The 15274-nt window shown below is 47.0% G+C and overlaps 1 protein-coding gene across 1 annotated transcript in view; it reads left to right on the top strand.

The window, feature by feature from the left end:
• The first annotated feature begins 13508 nt into the window (after positions 1-13508).
• Akt2 (AKT serine/threonine kinase 2) overlaps positions 13509-15274 on the top strand; it is a 50471-nt gene continuing 48705 nt past the window's right edge. Inside the window, exon 1 of the mRNA XM_032894102.1 lies at positions 13509-13686. The gene's annotated coding sequence lies outside the window, so the exon portion shown is untranslated. The remainder of the gene's footprint in view (positions 13687-15274) is intronic.

Below are 15274 nucleotides of genomic sequence, written 5' to 3'. Positions count from 1 at the left end.
CCATGGAAGGTGGCGGCTGGCTGTGAAAAATTCATGGCTGCTGGATAGGAGTAGGAGCTGTTGGCACAGACGGAGAATGGATGGGAGGAGGAGGGTGCGAGCGGTTCTGATAACTTAGCCTAGAGGCACCAGCATGCTCGCCATGTGTGCGGTCCTAGACTGAGAGTGCAATGGAGACTGAGGCTGACTGCCTAATCAGCCTGAAATATACAGCAAGATCTTACCTTAAAAATGTAAAGATTAAAACAAAAACAAAACAAAACAAAAAAACAGGGCTGGAGGGATGGCTCAGTGGTTAAGAGCACTGGATGTTCTTCCAGAGGTCCTGAAACCATCTGTAATGGGATCCGCTGCCCTCTTCTGGTGTGTCTGAGGGCAGCTATAGTGTACTTATATATAATAAATCTTTTTTTTTTTTTTTTCCTTCGGAGCTGGGGACCGAACCCAGGGCCTTGCACTTGCTAGGCAAGCGCTCTACCACTGAGCTAAATCCCCAACCCCTATTAGGCCTTCTCTTATTCCTTGAACTAGAGCATTTCACCTGTCTCTTATACACATCTAGATGCATCTTTAATTTCAGTACTTAGAAACAGAGACAGGAGAATTTCTGGGCTGGAGGCCAGCCTGGTCTACATAGTGAGTTCTAGAACAGCTAGAGCTGCATAGTCAGATCCTGTCTCTAAAATAAACAGCCAGGCCTGGTGGCAAATGCCTTTAATCCCAGCACTCAGGACGCAGAAGCAGGTGAATCTCTGAGTTCCAGGCCAGTCTCATCTACAAAGCAAGTTCCAAGATGGCCAGGGCTCTTAACACAAAGAAACCCTGTCTCAGAGTTGGGGGCCGAGGAAGCAGCTCAGTGCTTAAGAGCATTGGCTGCTCCTCCAGAACCCAGGTTCTGTTCCCAGCAGCCACATGTGGCTCACAACCATCTTTAACTATAGTTCCAGGGCATCCTCTGGCTTATGAGGACACCAAGCATACACATTCACGTAGACAAGACACCCATACACATAGGCGTATAAATTATATACACATATACATATAAACAAGTTTTTATGTAAAAGATAAAGAGAGAACTCAGAGGGAACCTTTTTTTCCCTTTTCTTATACATTACATCCCGATCTGTTTCCCTTCCACTCTTTCCAGGTCTATATTCCCTTTCCCCCAGATCCACTCTCCTCTGTTCCCCTTAAAAGAGGGGAGCAGGGTGTCGACCTCCCACCCCAACCACCCCATATGGCATAAATAATTACAAGAAGACAAACAACAAACCCTCATATCAGCTTGGCTGTGTCAACCCAGTAGGAGAAAAAGGGTCCCAAAAGCAGGCAAAAGGAATCAGAGGCAACCCCTACTCCCCCTGTTAGGAGCCCCATAGGAACACCAAGCTACATAACCATAAGGTATATGCAGAGAACCGAGCTCAGGCCCATAGAATGTCTGTGTTTGCTGCCTCAGTTTCTGTGAGTCCCTGCTTAGTTGATTCTGTGGGCCGTGTTCTCATGGTATCCTCCACCCCTCTGGCTCCTACAATCCTTCCTCCCCCTTTTCCGTGGGATTCCTGTGACTCTGCCTGGTGATTGGCCGCCAGTCTCTGCATTTGCTCATCAGTTGCTGGATGAAGCCTCTCTCATGACAGTTGGGTGAGGCACCAATCTGTGAGTATAGCACAGTATCATTAGGAACTATTTCATTGATACCCCCGCCCCCACTGTGTTTGCGTCGATCCCAGATCTCAGCTCTTCTGCGTCTGGTTCTTGTCCATTCAGCCTGGGCCAGGCGTGGGCTCCAGAGTTAACTTTTTTGTCTTTTTCTTCTAATGATGGGGATCAAATCTAGGGTCTCATACTTGCTAACAAGGCTAGCTCTGTTGTTTCAAAAGACCTGTCACACTTTTAAAATCCCCTTTTATTTAAACCTTGTCCTAATGCATACTCTGTTGTTTGTTTCATTCTGTAGCCCAGGCTGTCCTGGCAGCTGAAGTTGACTTTGAGACGGAGGCTACCCCACCACACACACACCTACTAAGACTTAGACTTAAGTGTGTGAATTCTAGGCGTAAGCCACCACATTTCATTAAATGTTTTTTTATTTGGAGGCTGTGAGTTTTTTATTTTTATTCCCCCCTCCCCATACACACACACACACACACCTCTCTGGGTGGGGGGTGCCAAGCCAAAGGACAAATGTGTACTGCGTTAATCAGTTCTCTTCCACCACGTGGGTCGTAGGCCTCAAACTTAGTTGGTCAAGTTTGCCGGCAAGGGCCTTTACCCACTGAGTCATCTCTCTTGGCAATTTTGAAAGGAATTTATTTATTTTTAATTATGTATATATGTATGTTTATGTATGAGATTGCTTATGTGAATATACTGTTTGCACAGGCCAGAAGACAGCTTCAGGTCCCTTGGAACCACAGTTACAGGCAGTTGTGAACCACCCGACATGGGTGCTGGGTCCTCTACAAAAACACTCTTACCCACTGAACCATCTCTGCAGTCCCTCTTTCTGTTGTTTTGTTTTGATTTTTTTTTTTTTTTTTCTTTTTTTCGGAGCTGGGGACCGAACCCAGGGCCTTGCACTTGCTAGGCAAGCGCTCTACCACTGAGCTAAATCCCCAACCCCTGTTTTGATTGTTTTTAAGACAGGGTTTTCAAGAGCCTAGTTGGCCTCTGAGTTGCTATGTAACTTTATGAGTAATGATCCAGAACTAATAGGATGAATATATGTTTTTAGGGTTTATTAGGATGATGTGGTTCAGCTAGCTCAATAGTGGCTGTCTAGCATCAGAAGGTCCAAGGGAAGGGTCAGAGAAGAATCCCGCAGTTGTTCAGTCCACAAGGTTGGAAGCATCAGCTGGTCTTCAGTATACACTGGAATCCCAAAGACGTCAGCTCTAACGACAGTGAAGGAATGGACTTGCTAGGCAGAGTGAGAGCAAGCAGGCAGAGATCAAGCTTGCTTCTCCCATGTCCTTTGTAAAGGATGCCGGCAGAGGCTATGGCCCAGATTAAAGCTTCATCTTCCTACCTCAAAAGATCTAGTTTAAACATCGGTCTTCCTACTTCATATGGTTTAATTAAGAAAAAAAAAGTTGGGCTGGAAAGATGGCTCAGCGGTTAAGAGTGCTGACTGCTCTTCCAGAGGTCCTGAGTTCAAATCCCAGCAACCACATGGTGGCTCACAACTACCTGTAATGGGATCTGGTGCCCTCTTCTGGTGTGTCTGAAGACAGTGACAGTATAGTCATATACATAAAATAAATAAATCTTTAAAAAAAGAAAAAGAAATTCCTTGGCTGGGTAGTGGTGGAGCATGCCTATCTTCCCAGCCCTTAGGAGGCGGAGGCAGAAGGATCTCTGTGAGTTAAGACCAGCCTGGTCTGCAGAGTGAGTTCCAGGACAGCCAGCACTATCCAGAGAAACCATCTCGAAAATCCAAAAATGAAAAAACAAACAACAAAAAAACTTCCCTCATAGGCCTGCCTAGCCTCTGGTCGTTCATTATTTGCAGGTATAATCAAAGGGACAAGAATTGCAGTGGCTGAGGCTGGCCTTGAACTCCTGTTCATCTGAGCTCACCTCCCAAGGGCTGGGATTATAGGCAGTGTGCCACCATGCCTGGCTTAATATTACATAATTTCTTTCCTGTGGTACTGGGGTTTGGGCCCAGGGCTTCATACATGGTAGGCAAGCACACACTCTTCAGTCAAGGAGTACCATGATGTCATGGTAACCTGGCCTCTGAGATCAGCCCTGGGACTTACTGCCACTAAAGCCACTGTGGCACAGGGATGAACCATTGTGGTTTGTGGTCCCAGCTCGTGGGAAATGCTGGTCTGTTTTAGCTGGGAGTCACTTTGATTCACCTTCTTCCAAACAGGAACTCATTTCAAGCTAGGGAAGTTTTCAGGACTGGCTAAAAACTACACGCAAGTCCTTTGGCACGGTGTTCAATGTGACAAGAGTACAGTCACACTGTTGCCTGAAGCACAGCCATGAACCCGAGAGCCCGGCTCCTCTGCTGTTGTCAGGCACATCGCTGCCATAGACGCCCTTGACTTCAGCCTCCGTCCTTTATAGACCTGGGTCACTGAGCCAGCACTGTCAAGAACGATGTCTGTTCATCTGTTCTTTATTCTGTTGCTCTTAGCTCCTTGGTTCCTTCACCTCCCTGATTCAACTGCTTTCAGAGCTCAGTGGTGCCAGGCCCGGGGTGACCCTGACTACTGTGGACTCTTCCTCTTTCTCCTGGCTGTGCTACCAAGCTCTCCTCCTCCCCAGTCAGGCCTAGCACCTAGAGCTGGGTGCTCCTCAGGCTCAAACCCCTACAGCAACTCCCCGGCTTTAGTCTCAGACTCGGCCCTTCCTGTAAGCCCCAAGATCACAGGGCCTTGTCTCTGGCCGTTCTGATGCCTAGCCTGCAGCCCTGACTTCTGACTGCCTGGATTCCCCGCTGCTATCCTCAGCTCTCTTTAAAACTTCTATTCCTTCCTTCCTTCCTTCCTTCCTTCCTTCCTTCCTTCCTTCCTTCCTTCCTTCCTTCCTTCCTGCACAGCCTATGCTAATGTCAACCCGCTATGTAGCTAAAGCAGGCCTCTACTTCTGTATGCCGGAATTACAGGCCATTATGCCTGGTTTTTCTTTTCAAGCAAAGTTGGAGTTTATCAGGAAAAGCATTTGCCTTGACTCCAGGAAGATGTACAACTTAGCAGACCACCTTGTGGCACCAGCTCAAACCGTGGGTTAGTCAGTGGTGGGCGCAGGACCACATCTTGGCTGTTTTGTTTGTGTCACTCTTACCTCTCTTTAAACTTTACCCTCATTTCAGGATTGGAAATGTGGACTCGGTGGTGTTACTCCCTCATTTAGTTCCTCTTTTCTTTTCTTTTTCCTTCCTATTCAGAGTTCTTGAGACAGAATCCCTCTGTAGCCCTGGTTGTCCTGGAACTCACTCAGTAGATAGAGCTGACCTTGAACTTTCCTCCTGCCTCTGCCTCCCGTGTGCTGGGATTAAAGACAGGCACAACCATGCCTATCCAAGCACTTTGTTCCTTTCTCAATATGGCCACCTTGAATAAATCCTTTTTGCTTTTTAATGTTAATAAAGAAAGACTTTTGCAGCAGAAGATAGCTCAGCTGGAAAAATACTTGTCGCCTAAGCATGAGGACCTGAGTTCAATTCCTAGCACCCATCTAAAAAGCCAGCAAGGTAGATGCTTGTTATCTGAGCACTGGAGAGGTAATCAGGTCCATCTAGGAAAGGCCTACTGACCAGCTAGCTGAGCCTACTCAGTGAACCCAGGTCTCTATGAGAGACTCTGTGTGGAAAATACAAGGTGGATGGATACTCTCTTACTCGTGCATACATACACACACACACACACACACACACACACACACACACACACACACACCTGCACATTCATTCTTCTACCTACATATTAAAGGGAAGCTTTTAAGGCAGTTTAGTGCACAGCTGCAGGAGGATCCCACTGAGTTTGTGGCCAGACTGCCCTACACAGAGTGAGTGGGAAAGGTTTAAATGACTTCAGTATGAGCAGTAACACAGAGACCGACACTTGAGAAGAGGACAGCATATGCCCAAGTGTGGGTGTGGATTCTCAAGAGTTGTTTTTTTTTTTTTTATTTTTTCATTTTGAGGTCACCTCTCACTAAGTTGCATGGGCTGACCTCGAACTTTTCAATACCTTTCTTAAGCTTCTCGAGTGGCTGTGACTCTAAGAGTTAACCACCAGGCCTGGCTTGCTTCTTTGTTTTTGTTGGGTTCTGGGATGCCACACTGTCATATCTGGAGCTACTGAGTGTCAGGCAGTCTTCTCAGGACTGTCCTCCCCCACCCCCCACCCCCTACCCCCCGGCCATGAGGTCGACTGTTAGAGGATCAGTTAAATTTGAGCCTCAAAGGCTGACAAATATTGGTGATGTAAGAGTCCTGGGGCTACCTTTTCACATTTGTCAGTTAAAGGGTTCACACCCATGTTTTCCCTGACTATCAACTCTTTATTCAACTTGAGTGTGGGCAACTTGGAGAGAACTTGTCTCAAAATAACCCAACTAGGCAAGGTATTTCATAGGTATAGCCACAGCGTTGGCAAACACGGTGAGATTGCTATGAGTTTGGGATCAGCCTGGGCTGAGTGAGTGTGAATGAGACCCTGTTTTGAAAAACCAAAAATGATACAGTGTTACGTCACTTTTCCTGGCACAATAGGAACAAATGTCTGTTCACCCCAGATGGGGTCCCAGAGACAGACCAAAGTAGGATTCCAACAACACCCAATTTAGTGAACCAAGAAGTTCATTGGGGTTTCTTATAGGAGCATGGGTGACCCAAAAATACTGCAGCATGGGTGATAACTCTTGAAATCTGAATTACTGAAGTTCTCTGTACTGTTAGGCACCTCAGCTGGCATGTCTTCTCAGCCTTTTAATCCTGGCAAGGGGCCTTGTGAATTCTATCAGTTTCAGGAACTTCCTCTAGTGAGTCATATTTACTTTCTCTTAATTGGGTGGAAACTGCTAGACAAATGAGGGGGGAGGGGAGAGGAGAGGAGAAAGACAGGGGGCAATATTCTCTCTCTCTCTCCTCTCTCTCTCTCTCTCTCTCTCTCTCTCTCTCTCTCTCTCTCTCTCTCTCTCTCTCTCTGTGTGTGTGTGTGTGTGTGTGTGTTTTTTTTTTTTTTTTTTTTTTTTTTTTTTTTTTTTTTTTTTTGTTTGTGTTTTTTTTTTTTTTTTATTTTTTTTTTTGGAGCTGGGGATCAACCTAGGGCCTTGCACTTGCTAGGCAAGTGCTCTACCACTGAGCTAAATCCCCAACCCCTGTAGTTTCTTAATGTGTGTAATAGGACTGCTACAAAGATGTTCACATTCATAAAAGGCCAACTGGGCTCTGGGTTCTGTGCTTCTTATGAAGCAGTGGCTCTCAACCTGCCGGCCACGACCCCTTAGGGGTTGTCAAATGACCCTTTTACAGGGTTTGCCTAAGACCATCAGAAAAGCAAGCTACATTACAATTCCTAATAGCAACATTACAGTTATGAAGTAGCAATGAAAATAACTTTATGGTTGGGGTCAGCACAGCATGAGGAGCTGTGTTAAAGGGTCGCAGCGTTAGGAAGGGTGAGAGCCATTGTTCTGGAGGCACAGTCAGGTTTGAGCTACTGGAAGCCTCACAAGGCTGAACTGAGCGTGGCAACACTGGGTTTGAGCTTCAAGCTTTGCAACCCCTACCCCATGTCAAAATTACAGCTTGCCTTCCTTCCTTCCTTCCTTCCTTCCTTCCTTCCTTCCTTCCTTCCTTCCTTCCTTCCTGGTTGTTGTTTGTCTTTTAAATCAGGTATCATATTCTGAGACCTCATGTAAGAGAGCATAGCTTTGAACTCCTTGATCGTCCGGACACAAGCAGAATGGTTGGGATTCTAGGCATGCCGCCACCACACCTGATTTCCGTGACGCTGGGCATCAAACCTAGGGCTTCATACATCTAGGCATGCATTCTACCACCTGAGCTACAAGTCCAGCCCTTCCACTTTAGATCTGAAACCTGGCAAGGGGCCAGGGAAGGACAGCGTCCTAGGCAACTGCTTCTGTTAGTGCTGTTTGGTTTTTTCCCCCCTCTCTTCTTCCTTATTTATGTGTGCGTGTCCCCATTGTTGTGGATGAAGAGAGGAATTTTCTCCTACATTGCTTCCTAACCCCACGGCAGCTGCAGCCTCAGTTCTCACGCTCCTTAAAGGAGCGTTCCCACGGATGGAGCCAACAGGTAGTCGAGTTTGTTTCAAGTAGGTAAGTGAGCAAAATCAGATGCTGCAGAATGGAGGGCTAACTGCGCAGGGCAGCAACGGCCACGCCTGCTTCTGGTGTTTCACCTTCAAAGTCTGGGTCCACCATTTCTCTTCCCCTGACCAGGGGGGCTGTCTTCTTAGAAGGTGTCTTTATCCATTATTCAGTATGTTAGAATTGAATGCTCGAGGAGTTACACAGATATAAATAGCACAGAGGTGAGAAGTTATGGGGAGGGTTTGGCATGAGGTCCCACCGAGGGGGGTGGTAGTTTCTTGGGATGAGGTCCCACTGAAGGGGTAGTTCCTTGGGAGTCTGCTAAGATAGACTTTGTCCTTTGTTTAGAGTCCCGTCCTTCCTTCTTATCTGTCAAACTAGATTGTTTTCACTAGTGACCTTGATATTCCTTTAACTGTGATGCCCACTGCCCCATCAACCTGCCTCTACTTAATTTGCAGCTCTTTTGTGTTGGTTTAAGTCTTAATTATTTCACTGGGCAGTGGTGGTGCGTGCCTTTAATCCCAGCACTGAAGAGGCAGAGGCAAATGAACCTTTGAAGTTCATGGCCAGCCTGGTCTACAATGCAAGTTCCAGGACAGCCAGGGCTACACAGAGAAACCCTGTTTCGAAAAACAAACGAAAGGTTTTAATGAATTGTGGGTGGGAGTGGGTGTGTGGTGTGTATGTACAAGATGTATGCATGCCTGTGCCCCAGGCTGGGATTACTATACCTAGTTAAATTTTTTTTTATTTAAGGATTTATTTATTACTGGTATGTATGTATACATATATGAATGCCTATGAAGGTCAAAGGCATTTTATCCCCTGGAGCTGGAGTTTCAGATGGTTATGAGCTGGGAAGCAAACCTAGGTCCTCTGCAGGAGCCACAAATACTATTTATTTATTTATTTATTTATTTATTTATTTATTTGGTTCTTTTTTTTCGGAGCTGGGGACCAAACCCAGGGCCTTGCGCTTCCTAGGCAAGCACTCTACCACTGAGCTAAATCCCCAACCCCACCACAAATACTCTTAACCCCCGAGCCACCCCTGCCAGTTTTATTGTTTTGATATTTTTTGAAATGGAGTCTCATTGTGTAGAAGGTGGGTTGGCCTTGAAACTGTCTTTTAGTCTTTGTTTTACCTCATGCTAGAAGTAGTTTTGTGCCAGCATACCCAGTCTGAGTAGCTTCAGAGTTACCAAAAAAAATTGCCAGGGTACTACAGAGTTACCTTGTCTCCCACGCCCAGTTTTCCTTTGGCTAGTCTCTTTTTTTTTTTTTTTTTTTTTTTGGGGCTGGGGCCCGAACCCAGGGCCTTGCGCTTGCTAGGCAAGCGCCCTACCACTGAGCTAAATCCCCAACTTGGCTAGTCTCTTAAACCAGTACAAAGTACCAACTGTTACAATATTTGTTACACTGTATCAATGAAGTAGGTCTAAATCAAAGCCCAGCATTCATTCAAGTGACTTGTTCTTTATGTCCTCTCTGACTCCCTCTAGTGGTCTTCACAGTCTTCAGTAGAATTTCCCGGAGGGCAGGTGCGCTTCAGAATTTGTTGTGTAATTAGTGGCGGTTAGCCTTGACCGCTGATCCTTTTGCTTTCCTTTGCAAATTCTGGAAGTCTAGGTGTGTAGCCACACCCAGCTTTCTCCGTTCTAGCCAGTGTCATGTTACATTTGTGTGGTCAAATCTGACCTGAAGCTGAAGTTCACCCCTCTGCTTCTGCCTCTCTGGTCTGTAGCAGTTTTCTGTGTTTCCCTGATAATCCTTAGAAGGGTTTTGTTTTGTTTAAGACAGTCTTAATGTAGCCCAGACTGGTCTTGAACTTTTGATCTTGCCTCCTCTTCCTAAACCCAGTTTATATGGTACTGGGGATAGAACCCTGGTCCTTGTGCAGACTTAGGCAAACAATTTACTAACTGAGCAGGATCACAGCTCTTGAAAAGGGTGCGTGTGTGCAAACATGTATTTGAGACAGGATACCATGCCCATTTCGCATACATCGTTTAGATGTCATATAAGGCCTTTCTTTTATCCAGCAAATGTTCAGAATAACACCACAAATGTACCTTAAATTTCCATAGAAAAAGTTCTAAGCTATCCGGTTGCTGTAGGAATGACCAGCTCATATGGTGCCATCTTGTGGCAAGTTGCATAACTATAACTAATACATTTCCTTACTGGGTAAGCAGTTAATTCTTTTTAGGGGGAGGGACAGAGTTTGCAACAGGCTATCTATCCATAAGACTCTTTTTGAGAAGAGTTCACCGTGTGGGACTAGCTGCTCTGGAACTCACTATATAGTTTTTGTTCGTTTTGCTTTTGGTTTTTAAAAACTGGGCGCAGTGGTACAGAACTCGAGTTGCTGAGGTAGGAGGACTATCAAAAGTTAGTGAGCAGGTGGGGCACGATAGTGCACACCTTTAGCCCCAGCACTTGGGAGACAGAAGTAAGCAGATCTCTGAGTTCAAGACCAGTCTGATCTACTTACTGAGTTCCAGGTCAGCTAGAACTACATAAGATACACTTTATTGTCAACTATTTTAAATTTGTAAAAATTTTTTACTTTTATCTGCATTTATTTTATGCTGAATTTATTCCCATGCTGCACATTTTTTTTCTTTCTGTGCAACCTCTTCTGGCTTTGGGACAATTTATTTCTTTACAGTGAGGATCATAGCACAGTGTCAAGGGAAGCACATGTACAGGTTAATCTGGCCATGAGCTCTGTAAATCTGTCGCCCTGTCTGAGGCACGTTGTTCACCTGGATATGTTCCGTGACTAGAGAATCCACATCTAACTCCTAAGTTCATGACTACTCTCCACATTGGTAAGCATGTGCTGCAAAAATTCAGCACTCTATTTTGGCCACTGACCCTGTGTCCAGCCCCACTGTTTGGCCTGGGAGTACCTACACTCCACCATTATACCACCAGAATGGATGGCACACACTGCTTCTTTATAGTGACACTTTTCAGACACTTGGTGACTTCCCAGACATGCATACCCTTGACAGCCTGGCTGTTTCACCAGTGTTCTTAAACTGAGCACGAAGATTTGAACCTCTTGATTTGCATGATTTTGTAGGAGTTTCTGGGTCAATAGAGTAGCAAACCATCTTCACGGGTCACCTCAGAATGCTTACAGGAAGAACTGTTTTTATCTCTTAAAAATAATCTGGAATCTCTTTCTTAGTTTTATTTAGGTGTCTGACTGTTTTGTCTCCATGAGCATGCTTGGCGCTCTCAAAGATCAGAAGAGAATTGTAAACTGGTATGTGGTTGCTGGAAACAGAACCAAGGTTATCTGCAAGTGCATCACTTTTTTTGTTTGTTTGTTTGCTTTTGTTGTTGTTTTTTTAAGATTTCCTTTATTTATATGAGTACATTGTAGCTGTCTTCAGACACACCAGAAGAGAGCATTGGATCCCATTACAGATGGTTGTGAGCCACCATGTGGTTGCTGGAAATTAAACTCAGGACCTCTGGAAGAGCAGTCAGTGTTCTTAACCACTGAGCCATCTCTCCAGCCCAAAGTACTAGCCTCCCCTCAGGGAATCGAACTCTGGTCTCCCAAGAGAAAAGCAGGGATACTCACCACTGTACTATCACAACAAGTGTCCTTAATTCATGGCAGGATCTCAGTGTAGCCCTGGCTAGGCAGGAACTTCCAGGGAAATGCTTGCCTCTGCCCCCTGAATGTTGGGATTAAAGATTTATTGTACATTAATATTGTGTACAATATTGTACTAATGTTGTGTGCCATGGTGTACATGTGAGGTCAGAGAACACTCTGAGGGAGTCTGGTCTCCCCTTCCACCATATCAGTCCCGAGAATTAAATTCAGGTTATTAGGCTTGGCAAACAGGTGTGTATACCCGCTGAGCCATCTCATGAGTCCCTCATTCTCTTTCTGATAATGTAAAATTAGATGTTAGGAATAGCATCTCCCTGGATACAGTGGTACCTGCCTATAATCTTAGCGCTTGCCCTACATGGGCACAGGGGGATTTCTATGAGCTCAAGGCCAATCAGGGCTACTTGGCTTTCCCCAAAACTAAAACATTCCCTCTGCTCACAGAAAAACAGCAGACAAACAAAAACTGGTATGTGGGAGCTGGGAACTGAACTTTTGTCCTGTGGAGGAGCAGGGAGTGTTCTTAACTGCTAAGCCACCTATTAGCCTTGAGATGAGGAGGAGGAGGAGTGGGGGGGGGTGGGAATGATGGTGATGATGCAAGGACTTGAGTCCAGTTCTGAGCTCTCACATAGGGCCAATTACAGCGGTCAAAAGCTCTAGCTCCAGGCTAATGCCCTCTTCTCTGGCTTCTCAAAGCATTTGCACTCACATGCATCAATCCCATCCTCAATAATTAATGGAAACCTTGACATTTCGAGGCAGGGTCTTACTATGAATCCCAATCTGCCATGGAATTCTTAGTCCTCTTGCTTCGGGATCTGTAGAGGTGGGTTACAGGCGTGCAACCTGTACGCCTTCCGTAGCAGTTTCCTGTGGTTTTCTAGTCCTACATGGGCTCCAATTACTCTATACGAGAAATTATAAGTCCCACGTTTATTTAGATATATACCATGTACAGGTGATATTAATATTTTGAAGTCACAGTTCAATAAGAACTGTTTCCATAAGATAATCCAAGATTGTTTCAGTTTTGAAGATGTGGATACAGAAGTCAGCCCATAGTTACAGAAGTGGATATTCTAATGTGAGGTTATGTGGCTCAAAGCTTGAGTTGAGTGCACCTTTTTTTTTTTTTTTTTTTTTTTTTTTTTGAGACAAGGTCTAGCCTGCTTGCAGTAATCTCTCTGCCCCAGACTACAGAGTGAGGCAATAACAGACCTGTCACCATACCCTGCTTTGTGCTCAACCTTTACCAAGTCCTGTTTTGGGTCTTTATTAGCATCTAGGAGTCCGGCAGTGGCTGCACAGGCCTTTAATCCTGCTCAGGAGGCAGAGGCAGGCAACTCTCTGAGTTTAAGACAGCCTGGTCTACAGGACGAGGTTTGGGATAGCCCGGGCTACACAGTGAAATCCTATCTCAAAAAACAAACAATAATAAAATGAAAAGTCTAGGACAGTGTTTCTCACCCTACCTAATGTTGCGACTCTTTAATACAGTTCCTCATGTGGTGACCCCAAAACATAAAATTATTTTCGTTGCCACTTCAAAACTGTAATTTTGCTATTCTTATGGATCATAATGTAAATATCTGAGTTTTCCGATGGTGATGGTCGCAGGCAACCCCTTTGAGGAGTTAGGTTGACTCCCAGATTAAGAACTCCCAGGTTAAGAACTGCTGGTTTAGGAAGTAGGAACACAGGAAAGAGAAGAGTAAAGCAAGATCAAAGCGTATGTAAATAAAGCCCTTTGACTGCCGGGAAGTAATCACTTGGGCCTTCGGGGAAAGTCAACTTGTTGGTGTTCTACTGCGCATGTGTGACGCTCTCCCTTCAGCTCAGAACGAGGCTCTTAAAAAAATAAAAAGTTAACGTGACGGGCGTCGCCTAAGGTACGCAGGCGCGCTGCTGTAGTCTGCCTCCTCCTTGTCCCTGCGCTTGCGGTCTGATGTTTTCTGAGGCCATTCCCTTGGTCTACCAACGTCAGTTCCTGTTTGTGGCTGGAAAAGGCGGTATTTCCGGCCAGCGGGTGGGAGGGGGCTGTGAGCGGGGGCTGGGGGGAGGGGGCGGGGGGGCCGCGCTGCGGGAGCCGTTGGGCCTGACTCTGAGAAGGCGTCGCTGCCGCCAGCACTGCCGTCGTTGCTGCCGCCAGTTAATAAATAAGGAGCGGGAACGAGCTCAGCGTGGCGATGGGCGGGGGTAGAGCCCCGCCGGAGAGGCTGGGCGGCCGCCGGTGACAGGTGAGTACGCCAGCGCGTGTCCCCAAGCACCCTCCCCTCCGCGATGGTCGCGTCCTGGCCCCCCGTGGGGCCTCGCTGGGCCGTACCACCGGTGCCCGCCCGGCGGGGACCACGGACCTGGTGGCTCCCCCCCTTTCCGGAACTGAGTGGGGGCGGCTGCTGCGGGGCTGGGGGACTAGCCCGAAGGGACGTGGGGCGGGTGCCGCGGTCCATACCACTGAGGCGGCGCGGGGGAGCTCACTCTGAGTTTGCGGGCAGGGGGCTGCCTTCGGGGGATATCGGGGGAGACAGCTCCTTTTCTGAGGGGCCAGCCTGTCCAGCTTTTGAGGCGCGCACCGTGTCAAGTGTAGAGGGCTGTGCCGCTTGGGTGCTTTGGGAGCCGTTCCTATGGTGCACTTAGAGGGATGGGAGCTTCTGGAGAGGGGTTTATACCCAGGGTGGCCGCGTTGGGGCGGTCAGGGTAGGCACGAGAGAGCAGTCTTTAGTTCTTAGAGGAGAGCGGGGTCGGGAGGAGGGCTGCGATGTTTATCATATTTGAGGCACAGGGAGCTGGGAGGCCCGAGTGAGTGTTAAGGGGCGTACTTTTAGGGGTGTGATACTGAGTGGGCGAGAAGCGCTTCTCTCTTCCTGTAATATGCAGGGGTGGGCGTTTACACTCAGCTCACCCTTTATTGAACTTCTTAATGACTTTGGGGAAAACGGGATCGTTACTAGGCTGCTTTTTTATCACGGGGTTGTCTGTTCTCCACTCTCCGCGCCAGAACCCTTTCAGATTATTTCTCTTTAAGGTGTGTGGGACATCCTTTGGCAAGTTCTTTGCTTCCGGGGGTGGAGATGTGTCTTAGAAGTCACTGAAGTTTTTCTGATCTCTAGTCTGGCTCCCTATTAAGAAAGGGAGGGCCTATCTGGCTTGGATTAGGAGAGGTGCCTCTGGACCTGCTTGTCACCTTTTGGGCCGAAGGTGTGTTTTAAGGGACCGCTCTCCAGAGCAAGGTGACGGGGGACATCTTTATTCTCAGAATTTGGGGCCCCTGTTTCTCTCATTCGGAGAACTTTTGGGGCCTGGTGGCAGGCCTTCCTCTGTTAGAAAAACATAGGGTTCAGGTCAGGCTGATTTTTAGCCTGTTTACTGTTCCCTCCGCAGAGATGCGGTTGAGAGTTTCGGTACTGCTTGTAGTTGTGGACATGGATGTGAAGGGGACTTTATCAGCCCAGCCCACGTTCTCCATCCCTGGCCACGTGGCTGCTACCAGCTCAATCTAGAGTCCTGTTTACGCTCCTACGGGTTGAGTGATAACAGTTGGCCTCTTGGTGAGGTTGAGTGCTGTTTTCCCAGCTGTTCTCTCTGCAGAGGCCACGGGGACTTGGAGGGGCGTGCACTTCATCCGGCTTGATCTCGCCTAGGGAGAAAGGCTACTTAATAGTGTTTGGGACTATTTTAGGTCCCTCACAGACCTAGTTTCTCATTGTGGTTCCTAAGCAGGGAACCCCAAAAGTGTGGCCAGTGTCCTTGCTCCTTAGGCAGGCTTGTGATCTTGGCTTGCCCAGTAACCTTTGTCCTAGGTCTGAATTTCCTGGAGGATTGGCT

Source organism: Rattus rattus, chromosome 2 (assembly GCF_011064425.1).
Source record: "Rattus rattus isolate New Zealand chromosome 2, Rrattus_CSIRO_v1, whole genome shotgun sequence".
Classification (NCBI taxonomy): domain Eukaryota; kingdom Metazoa; phylum Chordata; class Mammalia; order Rodentia; family Muridae; genus Rattus; species Rattus rattus.
Note: the sequence above shows the minus strand (reverse complement) of the source record. Positions and strands in the feature narration are given on the sequence as shown.